General features: G+C 48.6%; 1 long non-coding RNA gene across 4 annotated transcripts in view; it reads left to right on the top strand.

The window, feature by feature from the left end:
* The window catches only part of LOC105476358 (uncharacterized), a 43,643-nt gene extending 17,845 nt beyond the window's left edge, over positions 1–25,798 (top strand). Inside the window, exons 4-6 of one of the 4 annotated variants that reach the window (XR_984049.3) lie at positions 4,867–4,936; positions 9,608–9,730; positions 21,953–25,798. This is a non-coding gene — a long non-coding RNA (uncharacterized lncRNA). Of the gene's footprint in view, positions 1–4,866; positions 4,951–9,607; positions 10,782–21,952 lie in introns of those variants that run through there. The other 3 variants (XR_003016792.2, XR_984048.3, XR_011611119.1) reach the window with 3 other exon arrangements.
* The last annotated feature ends 1,682 nt before the right edge of the window (positions 25,799–27,480 follow it).

A 27,480-nucleotide genomic window follows, 5' to 3' on the forward strand; every position in this document is an offset into this window, starting at 1 on the left:
GTGCACCCGGACCCTTGCTCTAGACTCATCCAAGTTCCAGTGGTCCACATCAATGCCTCAGCAATGTTAGTGCATGCTAGAACTGCTGCAATTCTGACCTATGTCTTTGGGAGGGTATTTGTAGTAACCCAGAAGGCTCCATTCAAGTCTACTTGACATACTTTTCCTGAGTTCCTCCCTGGTGAATAAGACCTAGCCTGTTCTTGCAGAAGCCGGGGATGCAAGTAATTACCATTTTGTACAAAGAATTGTGGGAACTCAGTGAAGACAAGAGTTAGCTCTGCTCCAAGCTAGTGCAGGCATGGGGCCTACCAGGGGACGTTATCCCAGAAGGGATGATATTGGAGTTAGTCCTTGAAGGATGAATAGGAGTTTTCCAGGTGGAAAATAGAGTGAGAGGTGGGGACTAGGCAGGCAGAACAGCATAAGCAGAGCAAGGGCCTAGGGGTGTGGAAGGAAACCATTAATAGCCAGTCCTATGCATCTGCAGTGGGAATTTTGTGGTTCTAAGAGAGTAGGCTGGGGATGAGGCAGATTGGAGCGAGGCTGTGAAGGACTCTTCCCCAGATGAGCTTCATCTCCTGTGTCGGGGAGTCAAGGGGAACCACAGGAAGTGTCTAAGAAGGGGAACGCAGCACAGTCCCAGCTCTGCTTTAGCACACCCAGTATGAGGAGGGCCTGGCTCCAGCTCTCTTCTCCCCTCCTCCTGCTGTCATTATGTGCCTGTTCTCGGCCACCACCCAAACTTACCCCATCACAGAAGGGCTGATGGAGCTGCACTGCCGAGTTAATATAAAATCCCGGCCTCGGTGCTACACCAGCCCAGGAGGGAGGCAGCTGTAACAAGAGAGGAAATTATAGATAAGAGTGGAGAAATGGCCACAGCAAGATGAAGGGAAGGCAGGCACTGGCAGAAAACAAACCAAGGTGTCAAGACAGAATCAATAACCATCACCGAGAAGAGAAGAAGATGGGATTCATTACAGAGAGGGTAAAACAGACATTACCCAGCCTGCCCACGCGGCTCGCTGCACAAGTGGAAGAACTTTCAACTCGGCAAGTGCTGACGGTGGAAATACTTGACAACACAGCAACTTAGGGGAGAGGCAGGGAGGGAGGGAGACAGAGATGAGGAGGAGCAGAGAAAGAGACATACGGGGAGTCTGAGAGAGACAGCGAAGCACACAGAGGAAGCTGGGATCAGAGTCAGATGGAGGTGTGGAAACTGGCAAGCACGGGCTTGAGCTGGACTTATTTCATCCTGGATTATGAAGCCAGAGGTACAGGGAGACAGGCACCTCTTATTCCACAGGGAGCTAGGACAGACCTAAGACTGTTGAAGGCATGGAAGTCAAGGAGGAAGATAAAGGCACAGAGAAAAACAGAGCAGTCTATCCAAAGATAACTCATGTCTTCTTGGTTGAGGGGCCGAGAGCTGAGCAGGTTGGCTTCAGTGCCACGTATCCTAGAAGGGGAGTGAAGAATCTGACTCACAGTGAAGGACACCAAGTGTGAACTCATGTGAATGTGTGCAAAGGAGGGGAGCCCCCGTCCCAGGTCAGGGTCTCATGGTCCTTCTCCCCCATCCACCCTCCCACTTGGGTGGGAAACTCACACTAAACAAAGTCTTCAGACCACCTGAACTGCGAAGGGGAAGATGCTGCCAGGTTCCAAAAGGGCTGGATTCCAGGACAGTATCCTCTGCAGCTGGACCAGACAGTAGAGCAGGGTTAGGATGAGGGGTCGGGGGCAAAGCTTTTGGGGTAGCATCCAAGATGCAGTAGCAAGTATCCCGACGGGTGGGTAGAATGATAAAGGGGACAGCAGGCAGCCTCAGAGGTGGCGGGGACGGGGGCGGGGTCTGGTACTAATGGCAAGATTCTCAGACCCCCCTGGAGAGTGGATCTGAGACTGGCAGGGCAGAGGCCCAGGCCTTGGAAGACCAGGGTTTTGGGAAGGTCAGCAAGATAGGCAATAATGTAGACACTATGTTGTGAGTCCCAGCACCCCCTAGACCAGCACTGGGGACCATGATGGGGTAATCCAGAACACCAGGGTAGAACAGCTAAGATCTCCCATCCCTAAAACTAGACCTGGGCATAGGACAGACCTTCAGGTGTGAGAGGAGGGGAGAGTGAGAGGTCCCAGCCTTGGGAAGAAGAAGGCTGCAGAGGCCATGACCCAAGCAGGTACAGGGACTCGAGACACCACCCCAGGGTGCTGAGGCTGGCTGGCTGAGTGCCTGCAGAACTGAGAGCAGGGCAGCTGTGGGTAGGGGTTTGTGCACACTAAAGATCAAAGGATCCAAGAGGCAACTCTGGCTGGAACCCTGTTCCCCCACGCTTCCTGTCCCCAGGAGGTGGCACCTGATATGGCTTGCTGGGAGGATCCTGGAAGCTGCACTTGGTGCCAGTGTTAAAAGCATGTACCTGTCAGGGCCAATCTGAAGTGTGAGCAAGATGCGAGCTGGGAGAGCATCCAGGCCCTTCCTGGTATACTCACACTGGGAGAGGATGAGGTCCTCAGGCAAGGACTTCTCTGTTCAGTCACGGCTCTCCCAGGCAGGGAGGCCAGGGAGCAATAATGCCATCAGCCAATGGTGACCACAGTACACTTACTGCGTGCCTGTCACTGGGTGCAATCCTTTATATGCTTTATCTTATTTGAGCCACACAAATAATGTTATGTCCATTTTAAAGAGGAGGAAACAGTTTCAGAGAGGTGGTGGAACTGGACCAAGGTCACACAGCTTTGAAATGGTAGAGCTAGGATGTGAACCCAGGCAGTTTGGCTCCAAAGCTGGACACTTCACCTCATCATGTTGTCCTTGCCTAAGGGTGACCCCCTAAATTCTTCAGATGTCTCATTCTCAAAAATGTCTGTGGAAGGCTCTACTGAGCTAGCCTGGTCATATTCCAAATTCTCCAGGTCTCCAACGCCCAGCGTATGGCTTCTCTGCATAGGCTCGGGGTGGCAAGCCAGCTTCCCCTCGGTGCTCCAGGTCTCCCCTCTCCTGGGTAGTTCCCACTCCCTGAAAGGAGGCTGCAGGACTCTATGTCCCCGTGAGAGTAAGGGCCAGCTGGAAGCAAATTTAGTGAGCCCCGAGTCCCTAACCCATCTCTGTCTCTGTCTTTCCACCTGTGTCCCACCTGTGTGTCCCTCCCACAAGGCCGTGCAATTCCCTTCATCCATCCTTGTCTTGGTCTCTCTCCTAGTGTTCTGGTTCATCCTTCCTTTTGGTCAGTCTTTCTCTGTTTCCCTGCCATTGTCCGCTGTGTCTTTCCTCCACGTTTTGCCCCTATCTCCCTGTTTTCCTTCTGTGGTTTCTGCATGTCTAGATCTGACCTACCTCCTCCCATCTGTGGTTTGCACACACCTTGCAGAAAAGCCATGGCTTTCTGGGGGTGATTTACCTGGCAGAGCTTCTAGACCCTGGCATATCCTGCAAGATGCCCTACTCCCATGGCCAGCACCCTTCTTGTTTCCTGATCTGGGCCCAGAGCTGGTGAAACTGGCAGGGGCAGCCCAGCCAGAGCAGGTGGAGGCAGCAAAGCCATGGACTCGCCGGAGGAGCTTTCAGCGGGGTTAAGGGCTTTTAAAACAGCCCATCAGCATGGAGCCAGCATCCTTGGCCTTTGGAGTGATGGACTGGGAAAGAATGGGGGGTAGTTTAGTTGACAGCATGTTGATACTAACACAAATCTCGTTAAAATAATGCATTTGTCAAGCATAACCATGTCTGCCCCCTTAACAGTTTAGGGTGCAATGCCTGTGCCCCTTTATGTCCAAGCAATAGCGATGCTGAAGCCCAGCTTCCAACCCATGACTGCCCTGAGATGGCAAATCCAGACACACCCTCCTGATCCTGGGCCCCAGGAGGCCCTGGGCCTAACGAGTGTTTGGAGGGGCAGGACCAGACTTGCTGGCACTCAGGGCCCCTGCTTCTCTGGTCCCTGTCTGGACTGCTCCTCCTGAGATGTCTACATGGCTCGCTCCCTCAACTCCCACAAATGCTTTGCTGGCATGTTGCTCTTGCAGCCTGGTGGTCTCTGGAAAGACCATTTAAAATTGACCGCGACCTGGCCATCCCTCCACTCCCCCTCTGCCGTGCATCTCCCTCCCCTGTTTAATCAGTCATTGCTGTGTCCTGACACCTGCATGTAATGGTCATGGGGACAGGAATTTCTGTCTGTCTTACTGTACTCCCAAACCTCCAATGGTATTTGGTACATAGTAGGTGCTCAACACAGACTTGTTAAACACTCATTTGCACCTGGGTTGGGAATTTTGGTGTACCACAAGGAGGGTTTTGCAATCTCTATCTGTTTTTAGACATGTTTACTTTTCAGAACGTATCTCCTTTTGTGTTTTTGATTTCTAATTCACACTCAACCTCTTATTCCCACTCTGTACTGTTTAGGATAATATAAATGATAATAAAATGTGGGAAATAACCTAAATATCCAGTAACAGGGATTAATTGGAAACATACAGAGTCTTACAAAACAGAATGTATAATAAGATTCTATTTTTGTAAACTAAATCTGTAGATATATAGATATTTATTTCTCATTATTTGGCAAGACTTTTTTTTTTTTTTTTTTTTTTTGAGACACAGGTATGGACATTAATAGCTACCTGGTGAAAAAAAACAGCTTCTGGATTCATAGAGTTTAGGGAATGGCAAAGTTTAAATGGGCTTCCTAACTGAGGCTCTCTCTAGAGCTTTACATTCATTTACAATGAATACTATAGTAAATATTCATTACAATGGATACTACAAAGCTCCAAGAAGATAGTAGAATGTACAGCATTTTTTGAAATTTGACCAGGTGTGTTGCTGCTGTTTGTGTTCTTGTTTTACAGCTCAATGGACTGAAGTTCTAGAACCTTCTTTGGGAAGTGGTAACATGCACATGTTGGGAAGAAAGCAGAGGTGCAGGTGCCCAGGTATTCTCAGTGGCTGCGTCTGAATGGGGGCTTACACTTCATGTTCTTTGTGCTTGTCTGTATTTTCTATAATGTGCATTTTATAAGTTAAAAGAAGCACAGCTGGGCGCAGTGGCTCACGCCTGTAATCCCAGCACTTTGGGAGGCTGAGGCAGGCAGATCATGAGGTCAGGAGATCGAGACCATCCTGGCTAACATGGTGAAACCCCATCTCTACTAAAAATACAAAAAAAAAAAAAAAAGCCGGGCATGGTGGCAGACGCCTGTAGTCCCAGCTACTCGGGAGGCTGAGGCAGGAGAATGGCATGAACCCGGGAGGCGGAGCTTGCAGTGAGCCAAGATCGCGCCACTGCACTCCAGCCTGGGTGACAGAGCAAGACTCCGTCTCAAAAGAAGCACAACCCAAAGACAAAACTATAAAAAAAATCTGGAATTTTTCAAATTGGGGTCCTCCTCTCTTCTTTTTAAACATTTCTAATTTGTTTTCAACCTGCTCGACTCAGCTTTCTTGGCAGTGTTTTTATACTTTTTCTATTTTGAAAGTTAGTTGTAAATGAACTTTTTCAACCAAGAGCTCGTGCCTTTTTTTTTTTTTTTTAATGACCAGTTAATTATCTTGGCCCAATAGTCATTTCTGGACCAAATCAAGCAGAGAGATGGGAGGAGGGACTTGGAGTGGGAGGTAAGAGAGAGAATAAGAAAAGATAAGGTAGGAAAAAGACAGGGAGCAAGACAGGCAGAGGCAGAGACCAGAGAGGTGAGATGGAGTGGGAGGAAGAGAGCGAGCGAGGAGGAGAACTCAGAGAGACCAAGAACTCAAAGAGAACTTGGAGCAAATGAGAAGCAGGATGAGGAGGAGGGACAATCACCAAACACTCATTCAGCCCTTCCCATGGACCAAACGCCAGGTGAATGGGGTCAGGATGCTTGACCTCGCAGAGATTGCAGAGATCACAGCCAGTGGGGGGAAGAGGGGTAATAAACTATTTCCAAAGAGGTGTTCGTGTTGTAATGCAGGGAGCCCGCAGAGCTCTGGGCCAGCTCTCCAGCACAGCTCGAGGGTGCGGCGGGTCACAGTGCCGCTGCAGGAGCCACTCTCTGATCTGCCCTTTCTCCCAGAGGAGAGAAGTTGGGGCCTTGGCTTCTGTGTTTCCACTGGAAAGGCTTTGGGGCTGCCCAAAGGGCACGAGCTCCCTGGGTGGGGGTGGGGAGGGCTGGGCCCCTTGTCTGTCTGGAAGATGCATATGTGTCATATGTGTCGTGCGCAGGCAACGGACACTTTTTGCAGAGACTGTTTGTTATAAACTGACAAAAATAGATTTTTTTTTTAAAGAAATGCTCTTATAGAGCATGCTTTTCATAAGACTGAAAAATGTCAATTGCCTACACCAGAAAATATGTATTATTACTTCAACGTAGCAACTAGTGGAGATTACGCAGGGGCGAAAGCAGCCCCCGTCCCTACGCCTGGACGCAGCCTGGGTCAGGAATCTGTGCATTCGTTTCCTGCTGCAAGCCAGCAGCAGGGATGAAAACGGCCTCTGGAGGCCCCTTTCCAGCCTGCACATCCTTTAATCTGCACGATTTGACGGTGGCCAGTGCCCAGCCTGGGCTACACCCCCGCCAGGCCCCCTGTCTTCCTCCTGCCCTCATCACAGTTTCTGGGCCGCACTCCTGGTGGGAGGATGAGCAGCCTGCGGCTAATCCCCGATTAATATTTCATGCTTCTGATGGAGGGCCTGGGAAGGGAGGCTCACTGAGGGCTGAGTGTGGAGGGAGAGCTGGAGAGGTCCCGGAGTCGCTTCATGCCTGAGGATGAAGGAGGGGTGTTGATGAGAATGGGGAACTGCAGCCTCTCCCAGAGACCACCCCAGGCCCAGGGAATCTTCAGAGGCCATAAGGCAGCAGCTTCTCCTGCTCAGCACCTGTGGGCAGAAGGGAGCAGGATAAGCGAGGGAGCCGCTTTCAGCCCTGCCCAGCGCCTAACACCACCACCTCCCCCAGGACCCCCACGCACCAGCTCTTACTGACCTTCAGAGTTTACAGTCCAGACGGAAAGGCAGGTGTTAAACAAATGCACAGAGCAATAAATACAAACCTGGCAGGGACCTTGCTCTGAGGAAGTAGAGCATGTCACAGAGGAGCCAGGTGAGAAAGGGAGGGTTTGAGCTCCCCGGGGAGGGGCAAGCCTGAGCACAGGCCTGAGATGAGGCACGTAGCTTAGGGTCCAGGCTCTGGAACCAGACTTCTGTCTTCAAGTCCTGGCTGCATCATCCCCCATGACCTTGGCCAAGTTCCTTTTCCATACCTTCATGCCTCAGCTTCCCCTTCTCTCAAGTGATCATAATCGTGTCTACTTCACTGGGTTACCAGTTAGGAGTAATTGAGCTCATGCAGGTAAAGCTCCTGGACTGGTACTCAACACACAATAGGTTCTCAGTAAAGGTTAAACAGTAGCACAGTTATTGATATTATTTTACCTGCCAGGAGGAAAATGTGAGCCTAAGAAGAGGACCTGCCCCCTGAAAAACGGGGCTGGAGACACCTGCTCCTTCTCCCCTTGCCTGGTTCTCACGGCCCCTTTCTGCTTTGGGCGGACCATCAACTGTACATGGCCCAGGGACACCAGGGAGGACGTGTTGGAAACGGGACGAGGGCACAGCGCCCACCTTCCCGTCCTGCCCGAAGGAGCCCCAGTCGGCAGCTTGTGACAGATGGCAGTGCTTTGAACGACGACTTCAATTTTAACTATTTTCGATAATCCAGCACCCAAAAGCCACATACTTTAAAACTGTCCCTGGATCATAGATCAGCCCAAAGAGACCAAGTCCAGCTCAGTTAATAACCTCTGGAAACACCATCAATCACTGGGAGAGCCTCTCCTTAGGGCTCTCCATACCAACTCCTGGCAGAGATGAATGAATGGACCACTGTGCTTGGCAGTGGCTCTGCCTCTCGGGCTGCTTGCATCTCGCCTTCTTGCACTAGAACTTGGACTTTTTGGAGCTGACCCCAGAGTGGAGATAGGAGTCAGGCCGCTGGGCAGGAGCAACTGAGTGGCTGTCACTTGGAGACAGGAGGCTGTCTCTGCCTGCCCTGCTCAAGGGAACCCCTCCCCTTCTTCCTGATCTCTCGTGGCCTGGTGGCCTCCGTGGCCTCAGGTGGGCTGGCCACAACCCCAGATGGCCTCAGCTCCTCCTGCGGGAGCCCCTCTAAGAGTCTGCTCCCTGGGGAGCCGTCACAGGAGTCATATGGAGAACACAGCGTGCTTGAGCAATACCTGCTTCCCGTTGGGTGGGAGCTGCCACAGGCCGACAGCCACGCCTTGGACAACTTTGTTCCACAGAGGCTGGGCCCTCCGCTGGAAGCTGGCTGACCAGGAACTACATCCTGCCTGAGGGCGACACCCTGAGGCCTATGAGTTCCTCCTTCTGCTGGCTGTCATACCCAGCCCTGCTGCCTGCCACTTAAGTACCCGGCCCACACACCCAGCCTCCTAGTCTGTCACCTCCTGCTTCTCCCTTCAGTCCTCCCTGCACACCCTGCCAGAGGCCTCCCTGAAGCCTGATCACATCACTCCTGTACCTAGATCCAAGCTTCCCAGCCTGGGGTTCAATTCCAAACCAACCCTGCCAGGGACACTGTCCCTGTTATTTACTCTTCAGCCCAAACTCTTGGCTCAGGCCCAATGAATCATTCCTCCTTCACCCACCCCACCTTCTGCATTTCAGCCTTTACTCATTACATGCATGAAACCTCCTCTCTGTCCTCTCCACCTATTATAAATCCTACCCATTCTGTTTTTTTTTATTTTTTATTTTTTATTTTTTTTCAAGACAGAGTCTCTCTCTGTCACTAGGCTGGAGTGCAGTGGCGCAATCTTGGCTCACTGCAACCTCCGCCTCCCGGGTTTAAGCGATTCTCCTGCCTCAGCCTGCTGAGTAGCTGGGACTACAGGTGTGCGCCACCACGCCCAGCTAATTTTTTGTATTTTTAGTAGAGATGGAGTTTCACCATGTGGGCCAGGATGGTCTCGATCTCTTGACCTCATGATCCACCTGCCTCAGCCTCCCAAAGTGCTGGGACTGCAGGCATGAGCCCTGAGCCCAGCCTAAAATCCTACCCATTCTGTAAGTCCCAGTTGAAGTCTCACCTCCTCCATGAAGTCCTCCTTGACCACTCCAGTCCCTACTTCTGGAACTAATGGCATGCACTGTCACTAATATAGCCCTAGGCACTGGGCATTGGCAACTTTGTATTGCTAGGTTCATGCTTGACTTAGAAGCCCTGACTTACATGTCTTTGAATCCTGCAAAGTTGTCCTTTTCTTTGTATCTCCCACCCCAGACCTATCTTCGCATGTCCAGGTATTTCCCAGGCTTCAAAGCTGCCTCCTTTGGAATCCATGCTCTTGGGAGGGTGATGGAATGAGATGAACAGCTCAAGAGGCAGGAACCATGCTGTCCTCTTCACTCCTGTGTTCTCAGTGCCTCACACCCAGCCTTTTGTTCAGAGAACAGATGAAAGTTACTGGCTGGATTGGATTGCTTTGGACTTCATCTTCACCTGTTCAACGGCATGTGTTGCTTTCTGCCTTATGTTATAAATCATATTCTCACTCTCATCCTATAACCTACTCAACATCTTGTTTCCCCAGCAACATCTAGGAAGGTACCTTGCTGCAAATGCCAAACACTTGGATGAAAGCCTGGATGAAGTCTTCTCCGGCCACCCTGGGAAGTGCTCTCTGGCCTATGGTAACCTACAGGTGGAACTTGAGGTATGTTGTGCTACCTGGGCTTGGTAAACAGCCCCTCCGAGTGTGTATATACCTCATTTTCTTTATCCACACATGCAGGTGGACATTTAGACTGCTTCCTCATCTTGGCTATTGTGAGTAACATTGCAGTAGAATATTACTCAGCCTCAAAAAAGGAAGGCAATCTTTTCACATTCAACAAAATGAATGAACCTTGAGGTCATCATGCTGAGTGAAACAAACCAGTAACAGAAAGACAAATACTGTATGATCTCACCTATATGAGGCATCTAAAGTAGTTAAACCCACAGGAGCAGAATGTGGAGTGGTGGTTACCAGGACCTGGGAGGAGGGGGAAATGGAGTTACTGTTCAAGGAGAACTGATGTTCATAGAGTCAGTCATGTAAGATGAGAGAGTTCTAGAGATATAGATAATTGTGCTTATTGTTAATGATAACGTATTGTACACATAAAATTTTGGTGAAGAGGGCAGATCTCACGTTATGTGTGTTTTTCATAATAAAATAGTTTCTAAAGGAATTAAAACTATATACATTAAAACTCTCCCACACTGTACCCCTCTGGCCCCAGGATTCTTCTTCCCCTAGTTCTTTCTGCCCAGAACCACCTGAAGACTGGCAGCTGAGTGTTCTGAAAAAAGCTCTAAGCTTGGGGGAGGGAGATCCAGATTTCTTGACTGTACTCCTTATTGACTGTGTGATGCGTGCAAAATACTTAAATTCCTTTCCCCACGTTTCCTTATCTTTGAAAATGGAACACATAGAAATACCAGTCCTGGCTACCTCGCAGAGTTTCTGGGAAAATCTAATGAGCTCATGTTTGAGGAAACGCATTGTGAATAATAAAACACGATGCAGATTGCTATTATTATTCCAGCAAAGTTTCTGGCCAGATGGAGGCTGGGGGGTCAGAAGCTGTAGTAGCTCTTTCTGTTTACTCATTTGAATGAGGAACCATTAAGGTTGCTATAGAAAGTGGTCCTGGAACTTGAGCCACCTGGGGTGTTGTGCTTCCGTTAGGATTGGCTTCAGCTACCAGTGACCAACACAACGGGGGCTTCTATAGATGAGAGTCGAGATTTCTCTCAAGTGAACACCTGGAGGCAGCAGGGAATGTCAGGACTCCATGATCCTGCCCACTGGCTGTTCCGCATCTCTATGGTGTAGCTCTGTCTTCACGGTTCAAGACAGCTGCCATCATATCCATGTCCTGGGTGGCTTCATGGGGAAGAGACAAGTAAGAAAGGGCAAAGGGCACATGCACCAGCTGTGTTTTAAGGAAGCCTCTTGGAAGTTCTGATGCAATACTTATGCTTGCACACCATTGGCACTTGGTCACATAGCCGTGCTTAGCTGCAAAGGAGGCTGTGCAGCCTTCCTCTGGTGGCCACGTGCCCAGGGAAGTTCTACTGCTTTAGAAGAAGAGACAAATGAATATTGAAAAGAAACTAGCATGTCTGCTGTGGGATGTAGGGCAGTTGGGAGGGGGGGAGAAGCTGGGCAAAGTTCCCCTGTGTTTCGATTGGATCCTAAAGCCCTTCGTGACTGTGTTTCTTTGAGCCAAAGACCTGACCAGAAGGTGACAGTTTAGACACTTGGTGTCAACAACTTCCTGCCATTCTCTCCCTGCCCACAGGCCAAGCAGCCACCTGGATGCCCCAATTTCAGGACTGAGAGTTTAGAAATGAGCAATTTCACTGTTTTCCTGCCTCCAAGGAAAAAGTGGCCAAATTATGTTTCTTGATAAAGTAGGAAATAAGTAAAGGTAATAAGCATTGTTTGGACACCTATCTCTAGCTGTCTGTCTGTCTCTCTGCCTTTTATGATGGATAGACTGTGAACTCATAAGGCTACCTGAGCCCCAATGAGTTATGGAAAAGATGCCTGAAAAATCATAGCACCAAGTACTTTACATGTTATCCCCATTTTACAGATGAGGACACTGAAGCACTGAAAAATTAAACACCTTGTCCAAAGTCACACAGCCAAGCTGCAACTGAGCCAGGTGTGAACTTAGTGTCTTGCCTTCATAGTTCCCATTCTGACCAGCACCCTGGACTCCCTGTGTGCACCTGCCTGTGTGTCTTACTTATCACATGTAGCTCTTTGTACCTCCCCCTCTGCCTGCCTCGACGGCTCCAAACCAGCCCTTTTTCTAGACCAGAAAGTCCTTTCCCAAGTCCTGTATTTTTCCACATTCTTGTTACAATTTGCTTCCCCCACAAAGCCTCCCTTTACTAACCCACTTGGTCTGGCCAGTGTGAACCCCTCTGTTGTCTCCTTCCACACTGTGTCTATCACTCTGCCCAGCAGCAGCTGTTGGACCCTAGTTCACATGCTTCAGTTGTAGGTGTCCTATGTATCTTCATGTGTCCCTCTCCTGTCTTCCCACCCTGGTGGGTGTCACTGGGCTGCAATTACGGTGTGAGCTCTGGTCTCTCCTCTCTCTGCCCCACACACATCCCTGCTCCTCTGTGTGCATCTGCCTCCTGCTCCACCCCAAGGACCACACTCCTCTAACCATCCTCTCTCTGCCTAGACCTAGAGCCCACTCTGGCCTCTCCCTGACCCTTTCCCTGAGCCCTTAAAGATGCTCAGGTCATCCCATGTGGTGAAACAAAGCTCTTGACCACCAGGATTCCTTTCTGGTTAATACCCTCTCCTTTTCCTCCCCTTGCTCAGTCAAGTGAACGAGTGGTCCATACTTGGCTGTTGCTTTTCTGCTGTTTCCCATATCTCCTCAACCAACGTAGCCTGGCTTCTGCTCTTGCATGACAGCCTCGCATCCAGCCAAGGAGGCCATGGGTGGTCGCCATATGACACACCAAATGGGCCCTCCTCAGCCCTTGTCTTTCTGTTACTGCCCCTGGCATTTGACACTGTTAACTGGTCCCTTCTTCTGAACAACTTGATCCTGCCTTTATTACCATGACACCTTATCTCTCGGTTTTCTTTAAACATCCCTCACCAGTTTTTCTTAGTCATTATTTCTTATTCTCTTTTCTTACATGTCCACACTCCCCAGGGCTCTGACCATTTTTCCTCTTCTGTTCTCATGCTACACCATCTTTCTAGGTGATTTACTATACACCTATTACTTTAAATGACACCATCGTGCAGCAGATCTCCATTTCTGGTGTGCTGCTGAGACCCACACCTGTGTATCCAGCTGCCTGTCGGCCACTTCCTCCTGGATGTGCATGTCATCTCAACCTTGGCATTTCTAAAACCAGCTCCTCACCTTCACCCAAACCTGCTCGGCCTGCTGCATTTCCTTCTCAGTCAGAGGCACTAACAACCACTTGGCCATTGAGTCAGGAGCCATCTGGTTCCCTCCTGTTCCCCTTCCCCCTACTCAGTCAGCCTCCAAGTCCTACCAACTCTGCATCTGCATCTGAATTTTTTCTCCATCACCCCCTACTTCCCGAGTGACGACATGAAGTTCCCAGGTCACCCACTGTCCCCGTGGTTGTCCCTCTCCATTTCTTTTTCCACCCAAAGTGACCCCTTTACAAATTCAAATTCAAACCTTCACACATTCAGTGAATGTTTCTTGGGTGTCTCTTAGGCTCTAAGCATGACACTTATGTCCTAAGTGTTAGCAATATAGAAATGAATGATACAAATAGACTCTTTCTTCCTGATGGAATTTATCTTCTAGCTGGGGAGGTAGGGGTGGGGGAGAACAGACAGCAAGCAAGTGAACAAGTAATTCTATGTCAGGTGATGGTAAGTTCTAAGAAGGAGAATAAAGAAGGATAAGAGGATAAGAAGTGACCATGAAGCAGTGCTGTTGTGGAGGGCTTGGAAAAGATGTCTTTCCAAAGGTGACATTTGAGCAAAGATAAAGGAAGTGAGAGGGTGAGCCTTGTGGGTATCCCGGGGCTGGGGGAAGAGCATTCCAGATGGAGGGAACCGTGTGCTTTCTGTGTTTGAGGAGCAAAGAGGCCAACATAGCTGGAGAGGAGGATGGACAGAATGAGGGTAGAGAAGTGGTGGGGAGGGCGGAGGACAAAGGATCTTGTAGACCATTTTGAGGACTTTGGCTTCGACAGTGAGTGAGGTGGAAGCCATCTGAAGGGGGAACAGAGGCTGGCAGGATCCAACCTTCACCTTAGATAGGTCACTCAGGCTGCTGCTGCAGAATAGTCTGCAGGAAGATCAGTTAGAAGGCAGGTGCAAGAATTCAGGTCACACGGGATGGCAGCTGGACCTGGGCCACAGCAGTGGAGTGGTGAGAAGGGTCAGATTTGAGGGATGTGTTTTGAAGGAGAGTTGATGAGGAATTTGTGACAGATTGGATATGGAGTACAAAGAGAGAGGAGTCAAGACTGATTCCAAGGACTTGTGGCTGGACAGCTGGAACTGTGGAGTTGCCACTCTCTTATATGAAGAAGACAGAGGAAGGTTTGGCCAGTGGGCAGGGAGAGTATGGTTTGGACAGGTTAGGCTTTGGAGACCTTAAACTCAAATGGGGATGAACTTGGATACTCAGGGGAGGAATCGAGGCTAGAGATGCACCCGGCTGCTGAAAGTCCCTGAATGGCCCCCCTTTACCCTAAGGTCAGCATTTACCCTGAGAGAGTGGGGTAGAAGAAAGGGCTATCCCAGCAAGAGAGAGGGAGGGAGTTGGAAAAGTCAGAGGATCAAGTAAAGCCACTAGGAAGCAAAATCCAGCACCAACGAAGGGAGTTGCCATAGGTTATCAACACCACAGGGGGCAAATGCAAGCATAATATTAATTTCTATTTGTCTAACAGTCTCAGCTCGGTTTTTGTGACTTCTGGAAAGCTTTTCCCACCTCCCTACGTAGGTTAAGTCTCTCTGTTACAAGCTTTTATAGCACCAGGTAGGTAGCACTTGCCATAATTTACACTAGATGTTTATAATTTTTTAAAAATTACATTGATATTATGTTTGATATTTGTAAGTTACCATTGCATATTTAATTATTGGATTCATGTTTGGCTCCTCTATTAGACTAAAGCTACATAAGGGCAGGGACTATTTCTGTCTTGTTTTTTGCTGTGATGAGAGAATGAATGGATTCTTGAGTGCCCAGAGCCTGGAATCCCAGAGGCAGAGGGAGAAAATCAGAGTGGTTGAGGTCAGAGGCAATTGTCTGGAATTCATGTCGCAGTGCAAGACTGGTTTTTATGGGTCAGCCAAGGCGGAGGGCATGGGTGGGGATGGGGTGAGTGGACAGAAGGCCCCAGGCTTGGCACTCACGACCCTCCACGGCCTGGCTCCTTCCTGCCTGCCAGCTTCATCTCACCCCTTCTTTTTCTCCATCTCTGCATTCATCTTTATAACCCCCAATGGACTGCTTGTAGCTCACATATATTTGCTATTTCACACCCCCAGCCATTACTCACACTCTTCCCTCTCAGCCTTCTGTTCTCATCCACAGTGAATTATTGCTTATCTTTCAAAACTACACTCAGATGTCAGCTCCTCCAGGTGGCCTTTCTTAATCCCCCCAGACTTTCCCTCTTTCTTCTGCTCTACACATGACAGGGTCATTATATGTAAAGTAACAGGCTGCTCTCCAAAGGCAGGGGCTGTATTCCAGTCATCACTACACCCCCAGCACCCAGCATAGTGCCCAATACAGAGTAAGCGCTTAACAAATGAGCAAATGAGTGATGAATGAATAGCCATCTACCCCAGATTTCCTGAAACAGTATAGATGTCATCTGGCCTGTCCCATCACCCCCTACATCTATTCATAGTTGTCACACCATGAGTCCTAGTTTTTCTCCTGAAAATTGTGGTCACTGCAGAATAGTGTACTAGTTCCCAACCTAAAGTCCTTGGACCCCCAGGGAAAGCAGTAATAAGTCTCAGAGAGCTTCTGTCGATGTCTGAAATAGCTCACAGAAATCATACTGTTATCTGCACTCAGGCTGCACAGCCTAACTAAAACATCAGGTTTCTCTGCTTTTAGCTGGGATTGTGTCGACTCGGTGGCATGCTAACAATGGTTGTCTTGCGCGATGCGGGAGTGCAGATTGGCTGGGAATGACATCATAGGAGTCCCTGGGGCCGTTGGAAGAAAAAACAATAAATGGGGTCCTGGGAAGTTAAAAGGTTAGAGCCATGATGATGGGGGATGGAGCTCTGGGCTCAGAAGTAGAAGACATGAGAGCCAGGCATGGCATCAGTTGAGCGAGCCAGCCAGCTTCTCAGGAAAGTGGGAATAATCACATCTACCTCGAGGATCAAATTAGGTCAAAACATCTCCAAAATGGTGTAGCACCAAGCGAGGGACAGGTTTACGCCTAGCCTGGGAGGTCCTCAGGGGGTACACAGGCAGCGGTGAAGGGAGATGACGTGTCTGGAGAGATAAGCTATTTGCTAAGTTGGAGCGGGGTATATGGAGAGGAGAGGAGTTGGGTGGGAGTTGGGGCAGTCGGGGCAGTCAGATGGGCACCAGATGTGAAGGGGCTGTAAAGTTCATGCTAGGAAATTGAACTACATGGTCCTTTTGGTATCAAGAAATTCAAAGTTGCTATTGGCCCTCAACTAAAATGGAGGAAGGGACTAGAAGGTATGGATCCTAATGCCCCTGCCCCCATGGGTTTGAACACGGACTCTATGCCTAGCCCACCTCCTTCAGTGTCACTGTCAGCCTGTGTCTCTGAAGGTTCCAGCCCAGCTGTGGCTTCCCGCAGGTGGAGCGCCCTTGAGTCCTGGCTGCTTGAGAGTATGCATTCCTGCTGGGCAATGCTCCCAGCAACTGGCCAGGTCACTGGGTCCAGACCTTGGCACCATGGTAATGAGGGCCAGATGGACGCTGAGCCGGACAGAAGCCTCTGGGGGCAATGGGAGCCCTTGGTGGGCGCGTGACTGCGTTCCGGCTGAACCCCAGAACAGGGCCAAGGTAATATTATACTTGAGGGCTGCCACCTCTGCCACCACCCCCACCGCCTCCCAAGCTTCTCCTGAAAAGCCTCCACTCCTCAAGATCAAGGGAAAATGCTCCCTTCATGGGGAATCTCTGCCCTCCCCAAGTCCCAGTTTGGAATTAATTCATCGCCTCTCTGCGCTCCCATTGCAGGTGTTGCAGACACCTCTACTTCCTACTTATTTTGTTGGGCTTCACATTTTGGTGATTTCCTTTCTTGCCTGTCTCCACCAGGCTGTGTGTGAGATCACCTCTCATCTACAATTGCTCTCCTGGCCCGATGCCAAACCTGACTCCTGCGGCGGGGGCCCCAGAAACGTTACTGACCCAGGGAGAAAGTGTCTTTGATGGCCGATTCTCATGCCCAGTTCGATCCTGCCCTGGTGTTCATTTGTCTGAATTGAGTGCCCCGCTGGCCCCTTTGTGTCCTCTCAGTGTGAACAGGGATAAAGGTTGAAACAGTACCCAGAGGGCTCCTTGAGAGAGAGTTTCCATCAAAGCATCCAAAGATACCTCTGGGGAAGACACAACGTGGAGGCAGCCACAGAGAAATGAATGTCCTCTCACTAAAATTTCCAGAAAAGGAGATGATGTCAGCGCTGTCCTTAGGCCCTGTTTTGTACCTATCAGATTTTTGGAGACAGAAAGCCGTTCGAGATGGCTTCTCCCCTACTCAGCCCATCGGAGTCGCCAAATTGCTCTCTCCTCTCCACCTGGAGTCAGGGGACCCAACAGAAGCCTAGAGCGCTCCTTCAGCAGTGGGGGAGCCTGTCTGCCACCCCCTCCGTGGGTAGGGCCAGTTTCCCGCCTGCTTCTGCTGGTGACCGTGCTGCTCGTTTTTTTAGCAAACAAGGGAGTGCCTGGCAGCTGCTTTGTCTCCCTGTGGCCCCTCCAAGTCACTGCTCTGGAAAACACTTGCCTCTGTCACCAGGCTGCACCTGTAAATAAAGCAGAAGATAAAAGGGGCCTTTCTGTTTTTCAAACTGTGATAGGCACATCCCAGCAAATTACCTTCATGTTTTTTAATAGAAGTAAAAAGGTTTGGGTGGCTTGCGTTGCCTGATACAGAAGCACTTTTCTCTCATTCAAGCCGCCGCAGATGGGATAATGAACGCATTTTTATCTCCGTCTCTAAACAAAACACAAAGAACCTGGAGTTAGACAAACTTTCATTTACGGCATTTCGAGGACAGAGCTGGGAGTGGTGAAAAGCTCTTGGTGCTTGGGAACTGAAGGCGGGGGTCTTGTTCAGGCTAGAAGCATACTTGCTTCCTGTATGCGGAGACCCACTACTGTATTTCAATCTCAGTTTATTTATCTACAAAATGGGGATAAGGGACCCTATTTCCAGGTTTGTTGAGAAAAGCCCTGGCCCACCTTGGCTGCATGGAAGGCATTCAATAAACTTCGCTGAAGCGCATCCTGGCCGTTACCCGGCTGTTCATACCACTTGGCCAAATGTACCCACCAAGAAGCAGCCATTCAAGGGCCCCCTTCCCAGTGAGGAGAAGCCTGGGGTCGATCTCCACAGCCTGCTGGACACATGCCTGTGTGTCTGGCCACTGGGGCCCCTGCCATGCCCTGCAGCCCTTCCCAGGGACATGGAAGTTGGGGTGCCTCCCTCCATCAGCCCCGCCTCCAGGCTGTCACTGCGCCTCTCTCATGCTGCTGTGCGGTTATTTATCCACATATTTCTCCTTCCTCAAAAACTAGGAGAGAAAAACCAGAGGGCAAGTCTCATCCCCTGTGGATGTTCTTATCCCCAGTACCCTGTGCAGTGCCTGGCACACAGTAGGTGTTCAGAGCACATTTGTGGGTGAGTGGATCAGAGAAGCTCGATCCTCACACGCCTGGGCTGAGCAGGGAAGCAGGCTCCCAGGAAGCAGGAGGCTCCGCAGCCCAGAGCAGTGCTGGGCCCACCCCTCACCCGGGCTCCCCACCTTCCGTGTGGCTGGACTGGGCCGGGCCTGTGCCCGTGTGTTCCCAACAAACCTGGAAATAGGGCCCATACCGATATTTTGTAGATAAAAATAAGTTTGTGAAACTGGTTTTGTAACCCTTGGCTCCTCATCCACCTCAGGGGTATAAAATTACCACATGAGAGGCTCAAGAGGCCTGGAGGCTCCCTCTGCAGTGAGCTGTCTGTGGATAGAGGGGGCTGCCTCCCACCTCCTAACCATGAGGGAACCTCAAGAGAGCTTGGCTGAGGCCTGAGAAAGTTTAAAGGAGAACTAGACTGCCCGAGAAGGCAGGGCAGAGAGGGCGGGGGCCCCACAGGCTTCTCTCCCGGAGTTTGGCGGGGCAGGGAGGGAGTCTGTGTCCTGCTGGCTGGGGTGGATCTCCCAGAGGGATGCCAGGAACTCTGAAGGCCTCATGCCAAGGCCAGAGGCAGGGGCATGCCCTCTTCTTCAAGGCTGGAGAAGGTGGATATTCCTCAGCAGCCTTGCTCACATCAAGGGAGGTACAGGTGAGAGAACCCACACAAGCCCAGGGCAAGAGATAGACTTGGCATGTGGAATCTGCCAGGCCCAGAGGGCACAGGTGCCCTACCACCATCCTACAAGTCAAGGAACACCTGCCCTGGCCTGTATTTCTCTCCCGGCCCCACCCTGTCTGACCTGAGGGAGGGGGCAACGAGTCCTCCCCCTCCTCAAGGTTCCAACTTGAGCCAGCCCAGGCTGGGGGGGGCGGTTTCAAATAGGATAGGATGGAGGCTTTTGCTAGAAGACTGGCTTGGGTCTTTTTTTTTTTTCCCCCCCTGTTTTAAATCTGACAGTAACCCCCAAAGCTATGAGATATTCCAAAGAGGTCCTCCAGTGATCAGGAAGGAATGTGCTGGAAGGGGCTATGGCAAAAGAATGCACTTACATCCTGTTTGTGCCCAATCGAGTCCAGCGCTGCCAGTGGACGGATTCTATTTGGATTGGAGCTGTGTGCCCCTGGGAGCCTCAGCAACTCCTGAAGACGTGTGCTAAGGCTTTCGGTCCTCAAGCCGCTGTTCTTCATCTGGCCTAACTCTGAGTTTGGAGAGAGAGGAAAGAGGGCCTTCTGAATTCATCCTAATCAAGGTGTAGCACATTTGAACTTCATTAGAAGATAAGTCAGACACCAAGAGAGTTTAGAGGGAGAGGGGCATGTCCATTTAGGCTGCTCCTTTCGTTATTCCTACCTGGAGTCACCTCCCAGCATGAAGTGGCTTTTACTAAGAGGGAGGGAAGGACTGCTGGAAGATTAGGCTTTGAGTTGCAACTTTATTATTTATTTTCTTTTAAATGTTCATTTTAAATTTTATTTTAAATGTTCATAATTGCTGGATAATCCAGAGACATGATTGCCTTTCTCTTTGCATGTGGAAAGGCCCCCAACTCATTCAAACACCAAAAGCCCTTCTCTTTAAATCAACCACAGCTTCACCCCTTAAAGTTGTTCCAGACATTGAGATCTTGCAATCTTTATTTACTGGGTTAGTTTAACTCCTTCGGGGCTGCTCCTTCCTTTAATTCTCTTCCATGATGAGGAGGCTGTAGGATAAGGGAGAAAAATAAACCGAGAGAGGGCTCCTGTGGCGGGGCTGGCTATTCGCTAAAATGGAAATGTGTTTACGGTGTGAGAAAAAAACGATCTTGGGCAGTGAAGTTGGCAAAAAGAGATAAAGGGGATTTGGTTAGAAGCGAGAGTTAAATGATAGTAAAGGTCTAGAGAAGCCATGATCAATAAATATAAAGTTCAACCTCACTGCTTTTTGCCTCTGAGAAGGACTGAGCCCCGCCTGCCTCCCCCGCCACGGGCCTCGGGCTGCAGACTCTGCTGGAGGATTCGGCCATGAGGCCCTCAGACTCTAAGCACGAAACTCACTCTGTCCGAGAGAACTCTCGTGGAGGCAGGGAGGGGTGGACCCAGCCCTCCTGCTCCTCTTGCCGGTTGCATACAAGACGGGCACTCCGCGTGTTCTGTGGCTGCCCAACCAGCCCAGGGCCTCCAATGGGGGCACCGTCCAGGAAATCCTAAGTACTTGCATTGGACACCCCATTTTCAAGACAGAATGATCTCAAGAAGAAACCTGCTTATTATCACTATAGAATGTAGGACAAATCATGTGCTTTGCGAACAACAAGTACATACTTTGAAGAAAAAAGAATGAGATTCTCAGAAATGATCTTCAGCTCAACGAAGGACAGATGCCCACTCATTTCCTGCCACCTTAATGCAGGGTTGTGTATGCAGAGGAAACAACACTGGTCTCTGTGTAGACCATCATGGTGGGATTCTGAACCTAGGTCTATGGATGCCCCTCGGTGCCCTTCAGTAGTATCTGCAAGCAGCTTAAGAAAATTGTACACTTGCACACTTGTCTGAGGTTCACAATTTTCTTCTACTCCCAAAGAAGCTTGGGTTCCTCCAAAAAGGAGAACCACCGGCCTATTAGGTGCAATGATGTCTATGAAGATTCTCTGTTATATTTTATTTATTTATTTATTTATTTATTTATTTATTTATTTTTGAGACAGAGTTTCGCTGTTGTTTTCCAGGCTGGAGTGCAATGACACAATCTCAGCTCACTGCAACCTCCACCTCCTGAGTTCAAGCGATTCTCCTGCCTCAGCCTCCCAAGTAGCTGCGATTACAGGCATGTACCACCATGCCTGGCTAATTTTTTGTATTTAGTAGAGAAGGGGTTTCACCATGTTGGTCAGGCTGGTCTTAAACTCCTGACCTCAGGTGATCCACCCACCGTGGCCTCCCAAAGTGCTGGGATTACAGGCATGAGCCACCATGCCCAGCCAATTCTCTGTTATAAATACATATATAGGCCAACAAAGTTATGACTGTTGAAAGAGTAGGAAGCAGAAGAATTTATGTTGCATTACATCTTAGAAGCTGGGGAGGATGAGCAAGGGAGGTATCTTAGTCCATTCGAGCTGCTATGATAACACCATAGACAGGGTGGCTTATAAACAACATAATTGATTTCTCACAATCTCGAGGTTGGGAAATTCACAATCAAGGCACTGGCAGATTCCGTGTCTGGTGAGGGCTCACTTCCTGGTTTATAGACAGCTGTATGCTCACTGTGCCCTCACATGGCAGAAGGGTTAAGGGAACTCTCTGGAGTCACTTTCAAATCCCATTCATGAGGATTCTTCCATCATGACCTAATCACTTCCCAAAGACCTCACCTCCTAATACTATCACCGTGGGGGTTAGGATTCTAACACAGGAATTTTAAGGGTACACAAACATTCAGTCCTTGGCAGGAGGCTTTGCATCCATCATTCATTGATGTGTGTCTAACATGTGCCATCACTGTGTTTTAGATACAGATGACAGTGTGGTGGGAGAGATGGAGATGTGACAAAGTGCAGCCCCGTGGAGTAACCTCTATGACTGATGCGCTTTCACCATACAGCAGGAGACACAAGGGAAAAGACTCCATGGGGAAGGAGAGGGGGGCTCTGGAGGGCTCCACAGAGGCTATGATGCTTGGGCCAGGTCTTAAAGGATAATTAAGATGAAATCTTTGTTCTTGGGTGCAAGTTGTTGGTTTGCATGAATTTAAAAATAAATGCATGAGAATAAGAATAAATGTAGGGAAAGATTCAGGTGCCCTCTGGGCCAAAGGCAGGGGCTGGAGAAGAGGACTCAGCGATTGATCTTCTATGTCTGCAGGGTGAACCCTGGAAGCACACGCTTGTTTGCACACATGGCTGGGTGTGGGTTCTGGTACCCCTCCGAGAGCAGGAAGGGGAGGGGGACTGGAGAACAGGAGACTTTGCTCAATCTTCTCAGTCTTCCTGTGTCCCTGGGTCCAAGCAGAGAGAGAGAGAAAAGCCTGGGGCTCACAGATGATGGACACGTTTTTTGGAGGAGAACGACAGGCGAATGGCATGGAGAGCAGCAGGAGCGATTTGGGCAGATATTGCTCCCTCATCTCCCATCCACGGCTGCGTCTCGGGAGACAGGGGCCAGTGACCTGGCTGGCCAATAGACTGGCAGTGGTCAGAAGTGATTTTCATCTCCTACTATCTCTGTCTGCCCTCCAGAGGCAGGGCCTGGCCTGGAGGAGGGAGGATCTGAGTAGTTTACTCCTCCCTGAGAAGCATGTGTAAAGGCAGGCCTGGGCCCAAGGAGGAGTAGAGGCAACGTGCTGCTAACCTTCTGCTCCTTTTGGTGTGGTTCAGAAGTCATTTCCCAGGTGGCTTCTAGGAAGCTGCCAATCCCACGCTAACAAAGACAGCTCGAGGAAGGACCAGTTCAGCCCTTAGCTGGCTCAGGGCCACAGGGGAGCTGCTGGCTGCCCAGAGGCAGGGGCAGCCTTTGCTACTTGCTAACAGGTGTGTGGATGGGGACTAGGAGGACAAAGACTTAATCAAAGAGGTTAATAGGGGTCATTGTTCACCGGAGTGCACAGCTCTTGCTAGCACACATAGACATGGGAAGGCAGAGAGGAGAGGAAGGGGAGGGAACTTGTACTCAGCACTATTCCTCCTGTAAGGGAGGGGTCACTACAAGTGTTTGGAAAAGACAGGCGACCCCTGAACCTGGTGTTAGAGTAGCATTTTCAAACTTAAAAAATATATTTTAATGCCCAGTGGATCTGATGTTCATTCATTTCTCCCAGGAGCCCTGCAGGAAGGTATCCTTACCAGTTAGCCCTCTTTACAGATGGAAACACCATGGCACAGAGGGATTACTTGACCAAAGTTGCATAGCTAGCAAGAAGTGGGGGCAGAACTCAGGCTTTGAAGTCTTCTGGCTCCAAAGCCCACGTGCTTTGCAACCATACCATGCCCAGCCCTTAGGGGATTCTGGGAATCCGGAGCCTTCCTCAGGTTCCCCAGGAAGCCCTGGTGGGGAGGAACCAGAAACGTGTGCTTCCTTCATCCAAGGTGGTAGAGCACAAGGTGGGTGAGCCAGAACATACGAGCGGCATGCCCTCAGCAAGTGCACAAAGGAAAACTAAATGTTTACATGTATTTTTAACTATAGGAGGTATATATAGTTATGCTTTAAAAATACACATAGTACTGATAAAGCCTAAGCATTCCCTTTCTCGCTCCTTCCCAGCCCCCTTCCTAGTGGTGACTAGGGAATGAGTGAGGCCTCACAGACAGCTGCCTATGCATTTTACATACACATACAAATAGAAACATGTAGATCTTTTGTTTGTTTTTTATGTAAATGTTAAAATGTGGTACATATGGTTTGCAATTTGCTCTTTTCACTTAAAAATATGACTTGGAGATATTTCAATTCCACTCCCTATAGATCTGCCTCATTTTTATCTGCTAAATAGTATTCTATTATGTATGTATATGTATGCATTTGTATATACATATGTTTGTATATATCTTTAATTATTTTCCCCTCTTGGACATTTGAGTCACTACTAGAAACAATATAACGAAGAACATCTTTGTCAATGCTTTTCTGTAAACATAAAGGAGTATTTCTCTAGGATAGACGTGAAATGAAATTCCTGGCAGAATTTGTTGAGTAATGGTATATTTAATTTGAACAAATACTCTTTGCCAATTTACAGTCCCACAGTGTATCAAACTTCCCATTTCTCCATACTCCCTGGAGCCCTGATTATTAGCAATATTATAGTTTTTACCAAAATAATAATGATTTGAATTTCCCTAATTTTAGTAAGCATTTTCATACTTACTAAAAATTACATATGCTCACTGCTTATTTACGCATCCTCTTCTATGAATTACATGCTCATATTTTTTGCCTATTCCTATCATTTTGTAGAAACTCTTTCTATATCCTGGATATTGATGTATATGTGTTGTGCATGTTTCATCTGTTTCTCCCAGACTTTAAATTATTTTTCAATTGTTCTTATAGGGTTTTTGTTTGTTTTGATTAGACAGAAACAATTTTGGCAGTCAATGTATCCATTTTTTTTATTTATGGGCTTTTTGTGTGTGTGTGTGTGTCCTCCTTAAGAAGGTCTTCTCTATCCCAAAGTTATAAGTGTATTTTCTTCTAACATTTTTATACCTCTCTTATGTAGCTCTTCAGTCAATTTGAAATTTATTTAGTGTATGGTGGGAAATATGGCCCAAATGTATTTTTTTCCAAGTAGCTAGCTTTGGCGCCATTATTGGTGGCCCACTTCTTGTTTATTCCTGCCTTTCCTATACTTTCATTTAGGCTTTCACCTTGTGCCCATGTATCCCTCAGGCTTTAGTGTTGGGCTTTATTGGTTTAAGGGTAATCCACATACCTTGCTAAACATCAGAGCATGGCATGAAGTTGGTTATGGTGATTAGTTCAGGATCAGTGCACGACCCAGTTAGGGTGAGGGCAAGTTTACTGAGTGCATCTGGGAAAAATATTTTGCTTACTGCTAAAAGATGATCCCTGGAGAAGAGCAGAGACTCCTTCCTTCCTTTGGACATGATGCTTTGTAGATGTGGATCCAGGAGCTGCCATGGCTCTTTTGCCACCATGAAGGAAGCCCGCCTGTGGGGGAGGCTGATGTAAAGAGAGGGTCCTGGCTATGCATGAAACTTCAAGGGATGGAGCCAGGGCCATGGATTAGGGCAGCCTGGAAGCCTCGTTACCTCCTTATCTGTCTTGGCCTTCCTTACATGAGCAATATATTTTCTTGTTATTAAAGCCTGGCTGAGTCAAGTTCTCTGTTACGGGCAGCAGGCAGCAGAGACTAAACTGATACAACAAGTAACTGCTCCTGTGCTATCTATAGATGGTCCAACCCTTGGTCATTAATTAGAAATGCTATTATATACTCCTGTACACACATGATCTGCTTCTTATCTGTTTGTCTATTCTTAGGCTAACATCTTGCTGTTTTAATGACTACAGCTTATGTAATTGTAATATATTTTATGCTGGTTGGGTAAATCCTTCTTCATCATACTTCTTTTTCAACAACTGCCTGGCTATTCTTGTTCCCTTTCTCTTCCAGGTGTATTTAAATTACCTGCATTAAGTTCCATAAAATTGGGCTGAGATTTTGACAGAGGTTGCTTTGAATTTGGGGAGAATTGACATCTTTACAATGTTGAGATTTCCCATCTAGGAATATTAGATGTCTCACCATTTATTTAGATCCTCTTATTTGATACTCAGTAGAGTTTTATAGTTTTTCTATAAAAGTTTCATTCATATTTTATTGGGTTTATTCCTTGGGACCTTAAAGGCGTTTGTTGTTATTATTTGTTTTTTTTTTTTTTACTTTTAAATGTATCTATTTTTAATTGGTAGCATGGAGGGAAGCTTTGAGTTTTGGTTGTTGCTCTGATAACTCTACCACGGCGCTGCAATCTTATTATCTAACAGTCTGTCATCTCATTCTGCTGGATTTCATAGAAGATGATCATATAATCTGAAAATAATAGTTTTCTCTTCCACCTTTCTTTTTCTTCTCTTAAATCGTGCTGGATAGGTGGGGCATCGCTATATTGTTTCCAGACAGAATGGCAAATGTTTCTAAGGTTTTTCTGAACGTTATATAATTAAGACAGCTTAATTTTCCTTCCTGCTTTGTTGAGGCATCTTTTAAAATGGGAAAAATACATAGAATTTTATCAAATGTTTCTTGATGTTTAGTGACATAACCGTATAGAATTTTCCTTTATCATCCAGTGACCTATTTTAATATGTATTATAATGTTGAATCAGGCTGTGTTACTGGGATAAGGTAATCCCTGGCGAACCCTCTGAGTTGCCTGCCCAGCCGGGCCCTCTCTTTACATCAGCCTCCCCCTCAGGTGGGCTTCCCTCATGGTGGCAAAAAAGCCATGGTAGCTCCTAGATCTACATTTATAAACTGCTTTTGAGATTCTTTTATTTTAATGCATTGCTTATTTTGATATGCTACTATTCTCATGTGGATCTGGGCAGGTGCATTCAGATGGGGGATGAGTCTGTGGTTTTGTTTTTGGGCCCTCCTTGTCTGGTTCTTCTGCCTCACTGGCCACTGCTTCTCAGTCCCTTGTGCTGGTCCCTGACCCAGCCCCACTGGAGCTCAGGCCTCTGCCTCCCCTCCTCCCTCTCCCCAGTCCCAGTTGGTCTCCCCCAGACCTGTGGCTTTCATACCATCTAAATGCCAACAGCTTCCAGATGCCTCATTCAGCCCAGTCCTTGCTCCCAAATTCCAGACCATGCATATCTACTCAGCACATCCAAGACAGGATTCCCACTTTCCCCTCTCAAAGCTGCTCTCCCCACCATCTTTCCCAGCTCCATAAGCCACAACACCATCCTTAGTTGCTCAGGCCCTGCAGCCTTGGAATCAGTCTTAACTCCTCTTCTCTTTGTCTTTCATATCTCACATCCACCCCATCAACAAATACTTTGGTTTCCCTTTCAACAGATGGCCAGTGTCTGACTCTTCAGGACCTCCAGCTGGTCCAAGCTATCACCTCTTCCCTCAGCTACTGCAGTAGCTTCTAACAGTGCTTCCCACTTCCGCGCTCACTTTCCTTCTGCGTATTAGCATGGAGGTGTGGTTCCTGCTCCCTGTATCTGGGCCTCTCTTTTCTGTCCTTGCATCCCTCCATGCGTCTTCTCAGACATGCCCAGTGTGCCTCAGCCTCAGGGCCTTTGCACTTGCTGTTTCCTCTCCCTGGATCTCTGCATGTCTCTACTCCTTCAGGCCTTTGTGCAAAAGATTTCTTATACACCTGTGATCCCAGCACTTTGGGAGGCCAAGGACTGCTTGAGGCTATGAGTTTGAGACCAGCCTGGGCAACATAGGGAGATCCTCGTCTCTACAAAAATAGTAATAATTAGACAGGCATAGTGGTGCACACCTGTGGTCCTAGCTACTTGGGAGGCTGAGGCAGGAGGATGGTTTGAGCCCAGG

The sequence above is a fragment of the Macaca nemestrina genome, chromosome 12, assembly GCF_043159975.1.
Source record: "Macaca nemestrina isolate mMacNem1 chromosome 12, mMacNem.hap1, whole genome shotgun sequence".
NCBI lineage: Eukaryota > Metazoa > Chordata > Mammalia > Primates > Cercopithecidae > Macaca > Macaca nemestrina.